This window comes from Peromyscus californicus, unplaced genomic scaffold (assembly GCF_007827085.1).
Source record: "Peromyscus californicus insignis strain IS unplaced genomic scaffold, ASM782708v3 Scaffold_6__1_contigs__length_162567912, whole genome shotgun sequence".
Taxonomy (NCBI): Eukaryota; Metazoa; Chordata; class Mammalia; order Rodentia; family Cricetidae; genus Peromyscus; species Peromyscus californicus.
This window is the reverse complement of record NW_026294584.1, coordinates 95,197,306-95,213,287: the sequence shown is the minus strand read 5'-3', so window position 1 is coordinate 95,213,287 and position 15,982 is coordinate 95,197,306. Positions and strand designations below refer to the sequence as shown.

At 37.2% G+C, this 15,982-nt stretch overlaps 1 protein-coding gene across 1 annotated transcript in view; it reads right to left on the bottom strand.

Annotated features, from left to right (window-relative positions):
* Positions 1-15,982, bottom strand: part of Lrrtm4 (leucine rich repeat transmembrane neuronal 4) — a 466,704-nt gene that overhangs the window by 283,538 nt on the left and 167,184 nt on the right. The window lies entirely within an intron of this gene.

Here is a 15,982-nt window from a genome sequence, read left to right as displayed (position 1 = left end):
TGGTTACCTACACAAGATCTGTACAAGATTGAGCTCATTGACATTCTATCATGTATGAGGAGGGTCTCCTGAAGCCTCGGTCCACCCTTAGGAGCCAATGGGAGCCATTAGTTGCTTGGGTGGAAGACTTATTTTTCTTCATGGGTACAGTGACTGGGACATTGTCCTTGGTCCAGTGTATGACCTCCTACCCACCCTCTTGCAAACAATGCCAATTCCACTTAGTGTGTCACACCAAAGACATAAACATGAGAGGAGAACTTGGGAAGAGGGGGGGGGGTTAGTGGGAGTCAGATAAAGATAAGAGAGCAACAGAGAATGAACATCATCAAAATATTTGATGTAAATATGTGAAATTTTCTAAGAATAAAAGTAAAGGTAGGAGGAAAGGGAACTAAATTTTTTAACTATAGAATAAATTCACACTAAAGAAAGTGAATGTGCTTATTTTTATTGTGTGGGAAGCCTCTGGCTTCCATGTTTGTCTTTTATATAGGAAAGTAAAGCAATATTACAATGTTGTAGACCATGAATTTCTGAGTTTCCTAGGTCAGTAGTTTCGTTCTTCCTGCCATGTTCAGGGCCTATTTTCAAGTCATGAAAAGGAGACACTGGAAGTCATGTCTGAGGTAGCATTGTTCTTAGGCACCACAGGCATATGATCATTTAATTTTTAACAGCTACATCAGTAAACACTAATGGTATTCAAGCTTTAAAATACCTGATTTGTAAAGGTGGCACAGAAAGGTTCATGAACTCATCAGAAATAACAGCACCAGGCTCTGAAGTAGCCAAGACATGATAGGCTTACACATCTTGGGTACAGACCACCAAACTGCTTGAAAAGGACCCTTCCTTTGTCTCTCCAGATCTTTGATAAATACTTGGAGATTTATAAGTTGAAACTATATAGCAAGTTGCTCTGGTGGTTAATTTATTATAAGTATACCTTCTTTGTAAAATTTTATGTAACCTGAATTGAGTTTGGTTTTCTATAATTAAACTATGTTTGCTGCCTGTCTATGCACAAAGACTGACAAGACTGAATGCCCGGTACTATTTTTGAAATCTCTATGCTTTGAGTTCATTGGATGGAAGCCTTGTTTCAAATTACTGAAAATGCTGTGATGCATCCTTACACATGGACACTCATTTAAGCTCACATCAGCAATTCTGTTTAGATTTTTTTCCTTAAATGATCCAGTCTTCTACATCAATTTTTGCCAGCTTTAAATAATTAGATATAAATGGTTGTGATTCTGTGACATTTGCCAAGGAGTCAATATTGTTCATTAGGAGTCATTTCATATGTTTCCTGTCTTGTAATTGATATTTGTACTGAAACATCTCTTTGAACATGAAAAGCTGGAGCATGTTTTGAATCATTGAGATGCTGTCCTTACAATGTGCTTTGTTGGTATGTTGCTTTATTAAAACCACCAAAGGATGCATCATTTTAAAAACTATATAGCATTTAAATGAGGAATTATCATGACACAGAACCTTTAGATGTGTGTTCACATATACATGCATACATCTGTGTATGTGTATTCTATATTTTATTTCTGCATGACTGTAACCTTATAAACTGCTCAACTCAGGAGATATTGTTTATGCTCATCCAAGGAACTCATAATTTTACCAGCTTATATTCTAGATATTTATGCATGTTTTTCTCACCTAAGGCTTTTTCAGGTAGCAACTGTGTTTAATTCATCTTTATATATCCCACGATGGCTAAACACAGCTTTGCATACTGTGAGCTCTTGTTAAATGTTGCTAAATGAATGACAGAAAAGTAAATTTTGCTTATTTGAATCCTCAGTCTAGAAATATTTTTAATGTAAATGCAGTAAATAATCTTCATAAAAGCTCCTTGCATACTCTACATTTAGAGATATTTTCAGTCTCCTCTCTCTCTCTCTCTCTCTCTCTCTCTCTCTCTCTCTCTTTTTCTCTCTCCTGGTGTGCTACTATGTATGCACTACACATGCAAGAATGCATGTAATTGTCACAGTACACATAAGGAGTTGGAGGACAATTTGTAGAATTCTGTTCTCTGCATCCACCCCATGGATACAGGAATATTGATTCTGATCATCAAGCTTAGTGGCATGTTCCTTAACCTGCTGAGATAACTTATTACCCTCCAAATCATTTTATTTCTTATTTATATATTTTATTTCTCAAATATGAAACTATTATTTGTATATATATACATATTATTTTATATATTATATATATAAAATGCATATATATATATGTATTTTAAGCTACAACTGTAGGTTTAAAATGATTTAAAATTGAAAGGGAAAATACTTGAAGTTTATCATCCTGCTTTCTGATTGTAAGATTCTGCATGGACCACTGAAGTATCATGGCTCAATCAGTTTCTAATACATCAGCCAACAGTCTAAAAATGAGAAAGTTGAAAAGCTCATTATGTGTGTGTGTGTACAAGGGGGTTTCCAAGACTTGACATGGCCACCGAATAGGCAACTAATGCTGCCATTCTCTTCATAAAAGTTGAAAAATGCAAATCACATTTTGAATAGGGAAGACACTCATGCTTTGAAATCTTCAAAGGTCACCTGCTTAATTTAAGTGAAATGGAACCTAATTGAAGGCCAGCTGTCTACATCTTGGAAAAGCAGCAGTTAGGTGACAATTGGATGACAAAGAAGAAAAAGAGACCCAGACAGGGGAACACTGGGAAGCAGGGAGAAAGCGCACCATCTTTCTGCTCAACACCTTTGCCCATCACGCGTTACAAAAGCAGACATGACCCAATATAACTGCGTTAGTAGCTTGGAATGAACATAAAATTTTAATTTCTTTTTTCAAAGGAATATAAATGTTTATGTCAGTATAACAGTTTTGATCATATGTGGATGGAGAAAGGTTTTTTTCCGGATTTATCATAACAAAACAGCTCCACACACAAATGAACAAAACATACAAACACAATCTCAAGATACTTTTAAATCTGTTGCTTCAGGAGCAAGCAGCATGTGACTACAACTAAGCCGGACTCATTTGCGTCTGCTAGGTCAGGGTGCCCCTGGAGGCTGCCTAGCTCTCTTGATGTTACTCTCAGTGACACAAAAAAGAAGGCAGAGCAGGGCTATGCCTTGTGTCAGGACTCCAGAAGGGGAGGCTCTTATAACACAGAGAAGAATCAGTTCAGTTTCAAAGCGTTCCTACTGGGATTGCCCATGGCAGTCCTGACTCAGGATTCTAGGTCATTGACCTAACTAAATGAAGCTGCGTCAGTCACCTTGCTACACCAAGGCCTCCAAAGGAAAGACTGTGCAATAGATTTGCTGACAGGGACAAGAACAACATAATTTTCTCATAATATTTGAAGATAAAAACAAACCCAATGAGACCATCTTGTCTCTCTACTAATAAATAAGAGAAATATATCTCTTCATTTCCTCAACAGAAAAAGAAAACAAAGAGAGTATAAAAGGGGCATGCTTTATAAAATGTACTAGAGACACAGAGTTATTTGTGGCAGGACTGATTCATTAAGACTGTCGAGGGGCTTGGGTCATAACTTAGTTGGTAAAGTGACTGCTATATAAGCTTGGGGACTTGAGATTAACCCTTTAGCATTCACATTAAACAGTCTGGTGCAGCTGAAAGCACATGTCACCCCTTTGGTGGGGATGTGGAGGTACATAAATCCTTGGGGCTTGATGATTAGCTAGGCTAGCAGAATCCACAAGTTCCCAATACAGTCAGAGACCTGTCACAAACAATAAGGTGAAGGGAATATGGGGATAGTTGAATAGGAAATAAAAAAAGTGTAAATGATTATAATCCATTGTATTCAAGTATGAAATTCTAAGAATAAAAAGGGAACAAAAGTAAATAAAAAATAGGGTGAAGAGAAATTGAAGAAGATACCTGGTCTTCGCACATGAACACCTGCACAAACACACATGCACATGTGGACACACATACACACACACACACATACACACACACACACACACACACACACACACACACACACACATAAATAATAAAATAGACAAAATATTGACTAGTTAGTCAGCTTGATCCTAAGGATAGTTTTTCAAAAACATATCAGGAAATGAAAAGTGGAAAAAATATTCTGCTCTGAAACAAGGAGCAAAAAGCCCACATAATCATTTAATTGATTTCTTATATTGTATTAATAATCTAGGGCAAAATGTTTCTGTATCACAATTGCCACCAAACATGGAAATCATGGTCTGGCACTTTCTTTTTCCCAGACCGTGTTGCAATTACTCGTAGAAGCCTCAGGAAATAGGATCAAAGGACTAGAAGTTTGGGATCATGCATGACCAAAATGTTTTTTTTAGTACCTGGGTATTCTCAATTGTTTGGCCACGGTGTGCCCTGTCTATCAGGGAGGAGCCATGGTGGTTTCCTGTACAGACATGTCCTTGTATACAGATTCAAAATCAGTACCTTTAAAACCAAGCATGCAGCAGAGACAAGCTCTTTGTGAACAGTGACAAGGCAGCTCTCTGCTTCAGAATTCAGAAGAAGTCCTGAATGCTGTTGAACTGTTAAAAGACAGTAATATTTTCTGTTTGTTTATCTAGGAGATGAACTCCTTCATTTTTTTTAAACTTCTCAAAGCCATCATATTATTTATGTATTTAAATTTGATGTATTTTTAAAGTTTGACTCTGTGCTGGTATGATAAATAGCCAGTTACTGCCCAGATGGGTGTCATCCTGCAAACCACATTCATTTCAAGGAACAGAGGTACCCCCACATCTTGTTTTAGTATTTGTATAAGAAAATTAAAATCCCAGTTTGAACTATCTTCTGTTGAAATTGTTATTGTCAAGCATGCACTGTTCCTGGATGTCTCCTGGTAACTAAATGCCACTCGTTCAATGAGAGTAGACAGAGGTACGGAAACTCAGTCCTATGTGGATAAAATATGTGGGTTTTCTTCTTTCTGCAAGTGACTGCTGCTAAAAGTGACCCCTGAGTATTAAGACATGTATTCAATGTTTTGCACCTGGAAACACCAGGTTTTCAGTAGCACATTTTTTGAACACAAAGAAAATTACTGATATGTAAGTGTTGAGCCAATTAAAAGCTTCCACATTGTACTTGATATCAGTCAAACAGACCAGAGCGACTATCAGTTCTCTGAGTCTGTCTCATCATGAGATACTGAGCACACTATATAAACAGTGTGTCAATGTTTTCATCTGTAAAATGGAGTTATTTGCACTTTATACATTTATTCTGAATATTATGAAATATAAGTTAGATTTGTCGGTTTCATCGATTATTATCTTGTGCTGAAATTATCTCTTCATATGGAAATGAAAAATACCTATACTCAGTCTTTTCTAAATTTGAATATATGTGACTTATCAATTTATAAATTGCATAAAATAGTTTGTAAGTTAATGCAAGTAAGGAAATAAATAACAATAATTGAAACATTTAGATATGGAAGTTAAGGATGGGAAGATGGCTTAGTGAGTAAAGTGCTTGCCACAGAAGCATGAGAACCTGAGTTTGGATTACCAACTTCCACATAAAAGCCTGTTACAGCAGCAAGCCTTTGTAACTCCTGATATAGTGGGTTGGGGGTGGGGGGGGTCCTCATTGTTCACTGGTCAGCCATCATGGCTGAATTGATGTGCTCCAGGTTTGATGAGACACCCAGTCTCAATACACAAATTGCAGTTGAAAGAGGAAGACACTCAACATCTCACCTCTAACCTCCAGATGTACATGCACACACACACACACACACACACACACACACACACACACACACAACCACATGTGCACTTCTGAAAAGATGGACACATACATAAAACACACAAACACACACACAACCACACACACAAACACACACACATAAAATACAAAAGGAAGTCTCCACATATATATTATTAGTAGATGATAACTTTATGTTTACCTGTATCAGTATTAATTCTATCTTGAACACCTAATGCTGTGTTCACCCCGCTCAACTGAATACAAAAATCTAACACAGTCATATAGTTTGAGTAATAATGTGATTAATGTGAAACTGCATGTGTGACAGCAGTCTCAGAAGATGGCACTTTCTACATGAATGTTAGTCATCATTTTGTATAAGTACATGCTGATGCTCATAGAAGGATCAGATTCTCTGACAGTTCATTCCCAGCATGGGTACCCCTTGATTAGATGATGCCTGATCATTCTTTATAGAGTTCACTTACTCACTATGCATTTGTGTGAAAACACACAGGGAAGTTCATGAAATATCTACAACATTATTCCAGATATGTTGCCATACCAGGGTCAAAACCAACTCTTTGCTGTCATCTATGGAACCCTATGGTTAGCTGCGGGTTGCAGAGAACCACATTTGTGTCTGTGCACTTTCCTTTCCAACTGGCCATGGATCAACAATTCAGCAGGGAATGTCAAAACAAAAGTCCTTGCCAACACCATCTTCAACAAACCTCTGAATTCATTTTGTTCAAGTGCTACAAACTAAAAATGCAAAAATGAAAATAAATGACAATGCAAAAGTGATGTTTGTGTGTGTGTGTGTGTGTGTGTGTGTGTGTGTGTGTGTGTGTGTGTGTGTGTGTATTCTCCCTTTCTACCTTTATATGGGTTTCAGGGATCAACTCAGACAGCTAGGCAAGCGCCATTACCCACTTAACCCATTGCCAGACTCTTAGCATATACATCTTGAAAGTCATTTTGAATAAATCCCATAGTGGGCATATCCACAGTGTAGCCATTCTCATGTGATAAGGAAGAATTCCAAACTACATAAAAAGTTCAAAGGGGTTTTTGTCTTGTTTGTCAATGTAAGCAATACATAGGAGATTATGAGAATTGAAGAAAAACAGTAACAGTGTTGGAGCTTTAAGTTACAATGACATTGCTGGCAGGAGGGGAGGCCATTAAGTAGTGACATCAGGTAACCTGCAAGACAGTTATTTGTGTAAACACCAGACAATAGTAAAGTTATTTTGCTACAAGAGAATTGAGCAAGAAGATCAGCTGGAATCATCTGAAGACATGTTTCTTAGAGAAGGCTGTTTGTACAAGGGAGCTCAAGAAGTCCTGCTGTCTTATTGTGATTCTCCACTTTACATACAGGAAGGTCATGTATAACAAGAACCTTTGAACTGTGGCTTTAAGCACATATAAATACAATAATTGATGAGTGGTCCCTGGTTATTTATTTGCTTGTGTGAGAAAATGTATATAAAGGGGAGTGAGTGTGAAATTCTTGCCAGGAGTCAATAATAATAATAATAATAATAATAATAATAATACATGCAACTTAGAATTTCCCTTAGTTTTTCTTTAATGTGTGTGCATTGTTAAGTCTATTATTAGAACAATTATGTATCACTATAACTATAATATTTCCACCTATATAGCTAATGTTTCATAGATGCAGGCTTAGCATACATCTGAGAATATGTTATAAACCTGAACCTAGGCCTGAGATTCTTTGATTCCTTATATCATGGCCATCATGTATATTTTCAATCTTTCCTCACCATTTTATGTTAAATGAAGTAGCTTGTAGAGAGGCACAAGAAGAAAAACCTGTACGAGTTATTCCTATTAGTAAAGCACAGACATTAGCAAATAACGATGAAGGCAAAGAGAATGTATTCTCAAGCAACTTGATGATTCATGATACAATGGGTTGTGATCATCACCTGATTGATTTGTCATCTCAAAAATGTTCTATTAACCTGAGCCTGTTGATCAGAGTTGTAGCAATTCTCATGGAAAAGACACAAAGAATTGTACTTGAAATAAGTCTGTGATGCTCCTTCCAGAAAATGCAAGGCTGTGAGGCGCCTGGTTGAAAATGCTGGTTTCTTTCCTGGATCTCTGTCACAAGTTTTTGAAACAATCTCCAGCTCACCACCAACTTCTTCCATTCATATAGAAACTCATATATAATCCTTATATTTTGCTAAATTTAAAAACAAAACCACTAAGAAAAGGTTTCTCTCACATGATGCACAGAAAAGAAAAGTTTCTCCCTTACTGGTATGACTTTAAGCTGATTATTGTTGCATAAAATGGCTTTCTATACATCTTCCCTACAGGGATACTCCCATCAAGAACCCCCTGACAGGAATTGTTTCCACTCAAAGTTATCAGTTGGCCTTATGGCTTCATTGAGGTGAATCGAACTTCAAGTCACACATGTATTCTAGAAGAGATTTCACAGGCTGCAAGGCTTAACACAGGACTCAGGAATGAAGCAAATTCCCACAGGTCAATCTCCTAAGGAGTCAGATATTATTCTATTAAGGAGTCAGTCAACCATCATGATTCAGGAGCATTGCACATCTGATGGTGATACAGTTTCAACTTCTAACTCTCTCAACTCTCCATCTGCATAAATTCTCCTAGGTAAATACTTTACTCAAAGAGAATCATGTTTTCCAATTGAATCATCATGCCAGTATATGATCCTCCTCTCTCATCCATGCATTATTCATACTGTTAAGGCTGTTCTCAGAGCCAAAAACACTTCTTCACCAGAATCTTCTAATCACCACCCATGCCATCTCCCACTATCAAGTAAATGCAAAAGTAATTTGACCTAGGACATTGTGATGACTATTCTTGGTTATCAACTTGACTACATATGGACTTACCTAAAACTGAAATGGTTAGACACACCTGTGAGGGACTTTTTTTTATTAAATTTTTGAAGTGGGAGGACCAAATTCTAATCTGGATCTCTGAGGTGGAAAGATACACCTTTAATTTAGACCTTTTAATCTGGGCAACACCTTCTGCTGGCAACTTATGTAAGGGACATGACATAAGGACGCTCTCTCTTTTTGCCTGCTATCTCTTGTCTTTGCTAATATGTCCATCCTTTGGCATCAGAATAGTGCATAGATAACTTTTTGGGGATTCCAGCATATCTTGAAGACCAGCTGAGACATCTAGCCTCATGGGGTGAACAACTACTGAATTCTTCATTGGCAGTCTTTGTTGAATTAGCTAGACCACAACCAATAAGTCATGCTAATAACCCCCATATATATCTATATCTATATCTATATCTATATATCTATATCTATATCTATCTATCTATCTATCTATCTATATATATATATATATATATATATATATATATATATATATATTCTAAAAGTTCTGTTGCACTAGAGAGCTCTGACTAATGTATCTCCCTTTTCCACTTTGTATATGTGTATGCATTTAGGTGTAGGTTGGTTTGGGCTTACTTATGTGCATGTGGATGCAGAGGCCAGAGGTCAATATCTGGTGTATTTAGGACATATATCATTTGATAAGATAGGCACAACCTACTTGAAGCTGTGTCTGAATCCCAGACCTTGCCATTTCAAATATATCTTTCAAGAGATTATTCTCTGAACATCTTGCAATCATGCTATCTTTGAATGAATGGATCCATCAGCAATCCTTTCATAAAGCAGCTGTCCTTCACTTTTTTTGCCCTCAGGCCAACTCACACATGGTGTGGACAGATATAGGGACCATCTTTGCTGTCTCCATGCCACCAAGAAGCAGACTTAATCTAAAAATCTGTGCACCTGCTTGCCTGATGTGATGGTTACTCTCGGTTTTGGAGCTTGAAAAACAAAAAGGTCTAGGAAACATAAGTAATTTTTCTGAAGGGGTATTGTGCTGTTCAGCAAACTGAATGAAGGAAAATCCTACTCTGAATATGGATGACAGCACTCAACAAGCTTGGAGAGCAGTGGGAGATAGGAAAAAAGATGCCTGTGTTTGTTCACTGGACTCTTCCTTAGCAGATGTGTTAATTGTTTTGTGTAATATTTTCTGTTGCTGCTCATACCCATGACCACTTCAGCTATGAATACAAACTCCCTAGTGACTCTTCACTGAGGTTCCAGGATTTCAGTCACAGCATTGGTCACTCTTGTTCTGAGACTTCCAGGTTTCAGAGCTTAGAAGCTACCAGTGTCTTCACACATCTAAACTATGCAAGCTAATCTAGGGACTAGTCAGCCTCTGATCACATAATCTGATAGAATAAAAATTTGATACACACATATGAATGCATATATAAATAGATATAATCTACATGATATGTAAACATAAAGTTTTCATGAGTTACTGCCACCCCTATTCTGTTTCTCTATGATAGCTATTGTGTTGGAAAGCCCCTCCAAAGGTCAACAGGAAGAAATCTCTTCTAACAAACCCCCAAATCTAAGCTACCTCTTTCCCATATCTACCATACATCACCCAGTTGTTCCTCTTGGCTGTACAACACACATTGGAATGCAAACACGCCATATTTCCAACTTTTACCAACAGATGTATGTGTAGTTGGTAGGCACCCCCTTTCCCATTCTTGTTCTAGTTACTAGCAAAATTATTTCAAAACAATCTGTACACTGTCCCCAGTATTTTTATTTCATTATCTCTTGAATGTTACTCAACACTTCACAAGTTAGAGCCACAGCTGTACATAAACCTTCAGTGTTACAGCTACGGCTAAGTCTGCATGTTCTCCTCAACACTGTGTGTCTTCCCATGGGTCATACCTTCCTTCACTGAGTTTTTACTTTGTGACTGCCACTGTGCACTTTTTGTTTTGTTTTTATCTCCCATTTGAAAAGACTGTTCCTCTTTCTCACAGTTCATGTTTCTTTCTCTGTTGCCTACAGCTGAGTAATTGGATTCACAATTTGCTCTAATGACTACTGCTGAGTAATTGGTCCTACAATTCACTCAGCTTCCAAGATGGAAAGACTCAGAACTGTCTTTGGCTTCATTTTTCTTTCATCCGATAGAGCATCTATCAACAAGAGTGTAGGTGGCTTTTAACATACACACACAGACACACAGACAGACACAGGCACACACACACACACACACACACACACACACACACACACACACACACACACACACTTCTGCTACCACTGCTGTCACATTGTCTGATTTGAATCCCAGAGTACTTACCTGGAAAGCTAATGAAGTACCTGACTTTTGCTTCTTATTTCCATTATTTCGCTGCAATTTTCATATCATTATAACATGGGGCAGCTAGAGAGGGACAGATGGCACCATCTCTGTGCTGTAAGTCATTTTCTTACCAGAATACAGTCTGTGAAGGGCCTATGACCTTGTGCTTCATATAAATGCCCCAATTCAACAGCCTTCTTTTCTCTGCTTCCCTTCTGTTGACACAGTATTTTCCTCTCTGCTTCTATCACATACCAAATATACTTCTGCCTCAGAAGTTTTCATTTTCATTCTAGCTTCTTGAAAGTGGTCATCTGGCTTCCTAAGCTATATATGTAATACATAAATAAACATTGTGTGTATATATATATATATATATATATATATATGTACACACACACACACACACACACACACACACACACACATATATATATATATATATATATATATATATATATATATATATATTACAAGGAACTTGAGATAACAATGTTATCTAAATGTTTAAAAATAGAAAATGAAGGCCACTACTTCCTGGTGTGTAGAAATTATACAAAATTAAAATGTGAGTGTTCATAAATAGAGTTTTCTTTGCTTAAGTACTTTTTATGGCTCTTTTGCACTTCATGTGCTTAGATGTCTGATTTCAAAAGGGAAAATATGGCTCACAATATAAATATTTATTATTACTATTATGACATTAATAGAAAATGTTGGCTCATTCTCAGAGATGGATCATGCCATCAGAACACCTAGACACCTGTTAACACTGCAAATGTTCATGCCTCACCACTACTGGTTAATCACAGAACATGGTGCAAGACCAAGAGGCTTGCACTTTCTCAGACCTCAGAAGGAAGATGATGTATCATAGCATTCTAGTATCACCATCCTGGACCATGTGACTGTCATCTTAATGCGGCTGCCATTTAGGTATCTAGGTTTAACTACTTATGAAACTCTATGATTTATCTCATATACAGTTAGACTGGGAGGTCAGGAATTTGAGATCTGATGATGTAAACAAAGAACTTAGTATGAGATTCTCTGGAGGATTCCATTATTTCTGTCTCTGTGTTTGAAATAATTATTAGTTTTCAAATATTCATTACTTATAACACCCCTCCCTATGTGTATGTGTGTGTTATACACCACACAGACACAGACAGACAGGTAGACAGATGGACAGACATACACACACGCGCGCGCGCGCGCACACACACACACACACACACACACACACACACACACAAGAAAAGTAAGATTGAGTCTCTCTAACTTGTGACTGGACTGGTTTATGTGTAAAGCCCCAGTATGTCCACCTTTGCAATTCTGGGATTATAGATGCATGCTACAGCACACACACTTACATAGATGCTGGGACTCACACTCAAGTCTTCATCCTTGTGCTTGCACAGCAAGCTTTTTATTCACTGAGCTATCTCTACAGCCCCCAGCAAATGACTTTTAATGTTACTAGTAAGGATGCCAGTTGGCAGGTCTTATAAAATTGGACTGAGCATATATTGTTCCTGCCATGAGCCCAGTCTTTATCCCCTAGTAGCTCTATATCTTGCACATTATATTTAACTACCATTGTGTTGATACTTAATTCAGACTAAACTTTGACTTTACTCTGCAATATTTATCACTCAACATGACTAATTGTTGTCTTGAGCTTTGGTTTAGGAAGCAATATGTCTATTTCTCACCATTTAAATGAGAAGGAGATTTTATGAACGGAAATTTGGTGGCCATTTTCTTTTTTAAAATATTTATGACATTTTTTGTTTGTGTTGTTTTAGGAACTGGCTTGTAGTTAAGTAGGGCACAATGTGCTTCATTGTTATCAGTTAAAGGATCTGCCTTTTTATTCCACATGAGTCCGCTGAAACAATAAGGTGCCTTTCCTAGAGAAATAAGATTCTGCTGTTTCCATTGTGGTTTATTGTTTTACAAGGAGAAAAGCCCTTTAAAGCATTTCTTATTGTGCCACAACTGCAGGCTGATATTCTGGTTTGTGATTCAGTAAGCCAATCTCCTTTACAATATGGCCACAGAAATAATTTGTAGAAATGAAAAGCAAATTTAAAATTGTTATAATTGTGTGCTGGGGGAAAAGCACACTCTTTTACTGATTGTGCTCTCTAATTTTCCCATCATCCTTTTTCAGCTGGCTGATACTTAATATTTGCAGAGCTTTATGCAATTTGGTACACCTGTATTTCACCATGGTAATTTAGAAATCTATTAAATTCTAACAAGTATTAGACATTCTCTGTTGGGCATTTTGTATCCTACTTCAGAAAATGACAAATTTAAATCATTTAAGAGCCAATCCAAAACACTTATCTCTAAGAAAACTTAGACTAGTGAAAGGTTTCTTCAGAAGAAATGCTGGGCCCACACAATGGCTGGATACCCCACTCATGTGTCATAATTCTATTGTGAAGTCTCAGTGACTCTGCTTAATGAAGTATCCTGTAAACTCGAGAGATGGAAGGTTTTCTTTCACCTCCTAAATTTTTATGAAAAATAGTAGAGCCAGGCTTAGACTCAGTTAGCTCAAACCATTATGCAATCAGTGTATCTCACAGGAGAGGTGGAAAGCTAATTAAAACGGCCACGGGGAACTTGTTAATAGGCATCAGCAGCATGCAGTAAAAGTAAAAGTGGAAAAGAAAAGCATTTAGTGAAGCACCAGGAATTATTGGGCATCTGGCATTTGATGTTTCTGTTTTTAATGAACCCCTCCTCAATCTATGTTCTAGACCATTGAATTTCCACATGATTGGTAAACGTGATAATGTCACTTTTAAAGGTAGATTTACAAACTTATTAAGCACTCTGCAATCAGCGTTACTAAATAGCAGGTGTAAGCTATGATTTAAATTACACTTATAATGTAGTTTTTAAATTCTAATATAAAAAAATCCCTCAGCTTCCACAGATGTTTGAGTTGAAAGCTTCCACTTATCAGTCTCACTCCAATTGCAACCAAATTAATACTGTTTACTTTGATTTATGGGCAATCGGCTAATTTTGACTTGAGACCCTTTGGGAAATTATCTAAAGCCCAATAGTACTATTAAATTCTTAGCCTATCCAAATAGCAGTGGAGTGAAGGAAGCCTCCTGAACACAACACAGACATGTGACATGGCACATTTCCTGTCTGTCTCTCTCTCCCTCTCTCTCTATTTTTTTTTGATTGTTTGTTTGTTTGTTTTTTGAGACAGGGTTTCTCTGTGTACTTTTGGTGCCTGTCCTGGATCTCACTCTATAGACCAGGCTGGCCTTGAACTCACAGAGATCCATCTGCATCTGTCTCCCTAGTGCTGGGATTAAAGGCATGCGCCACCACCACCTGCCCCATTTCCTGTCTCTTGATCTTAAATTCTGGTGCGTTTTCTATGGAATAATATGAATACCCTGCAATGTGATTTTTTTTTATCAGTCTTTGACTATATCTTCATGTGAGCATGAGATAGGGTGTGTTCCTTCTCTTTCACACCATTCCTCTTCTTTCTTCTTTTCAAAAATCACCTAACTAAGAACTATTTATGTGCAATATTTAAACCAAACATATACCTTCAGAATTGTCTTCTGATTATCCACAATAAATTTAGAAAAATTGCTGCTCTAGAACAATGGAAAGGTGTTTGCTACTGTAATGGAAAACTGGCTCAAAGTAGAATTGGAGGAATGATAATCAACTATTTGTGTTGAGCCTTCTCCAGTCTACTTAGAATAGTCTTGCTGTGTATCCATCAGTGGGTTTCCCTCTCTACTCTTCTCAGTTAGTCTATTCCTCCTCTCTTTGTTAGAATGACTTCTATTTCTCTTGACCATTTTGGCCCATTCGAATCTCTAGCACATCCACTACATGAAGGCCTCTGAACATTTAAATATTGTTTGAGAGTTCCATTCACACATGTATTTTTTTTTTTTTTTTTTGTATCAAACTCATTTTCTTCCTTCCAGTTCTTCCCTTCTCACAGCACTTTTCCCCACCAATTGCACATCCTCCATTCTTTGGGGTTATAACCCAGAGAATACTTGGTTCTGCCTGTATGTTCATGGATGCTGGAATATCCATTAGAACACAGGTAGCCTCTCATGTCTGCCCTCCCCAGAATTTATTAGTTGCCAATAGCTCGTCAGCTAGGGGAAGTTTTCATGTGTGCCCCCCAATCCATGCTGAAATTTTTTTGCTGACTTGAACTTGTGAAGGTATTATGTCTGCTTGCACAACTGTTGTGTGCAACTGTCATGACCTGTAAATACTATTTCACTGAAGACACCTATGCCATTGGCTTTTACATTCCCTCTGCCATCTCTTCCTCAGGAGTCCCTGAGAAAGGGGAGGAAGGTGTGATTGATATAGATGTCTCCGAATTGAGCAATCCACAGTCTACAAAAAGGCTTCTTTGTAGAACTGTGTCGTTATTTTCTTCACCCCTGTATCAAAGCTTGACAATGAATGTTTCTGGTAGATACGGGAAAGGAAATGAAGGAATTATTGATAAAACTATAGACAACAAATATTATCATTCATATTTTAATTTGCCAAATATTTTACATAGTGCTTTTTTTCATTTTTTAGTGGCGTAGAAAGCTGGAAAGAGAATGAAGCAGGGAAATAAAAGAGAGGAAGGAAAACTCTAAAATCTGTTAAGGAGTCTTGATTTAAAAATCAACTAAAGGCAAAGTATTAATTATTTTCTAACTTAATCCATGCAGTAAGAACCCCTACATTCAGTATTTCTTTTGCTAATATTAAATAAATAGAAGGAAATATTTTGTGTCAAAACAAGCAGAAGGGCTGCTTTTTGAGACATAATCGCATGTAACTCTGGTTGAAACTAAACTCATACAATATAAGACTGTCTTGAATTCCTAGTCTTCCTGCCTCAGCCTCCCTAGGGTTGAAATTATAGGAGTACTTGAGAATTTTGACAACAGAATTTTGTGAT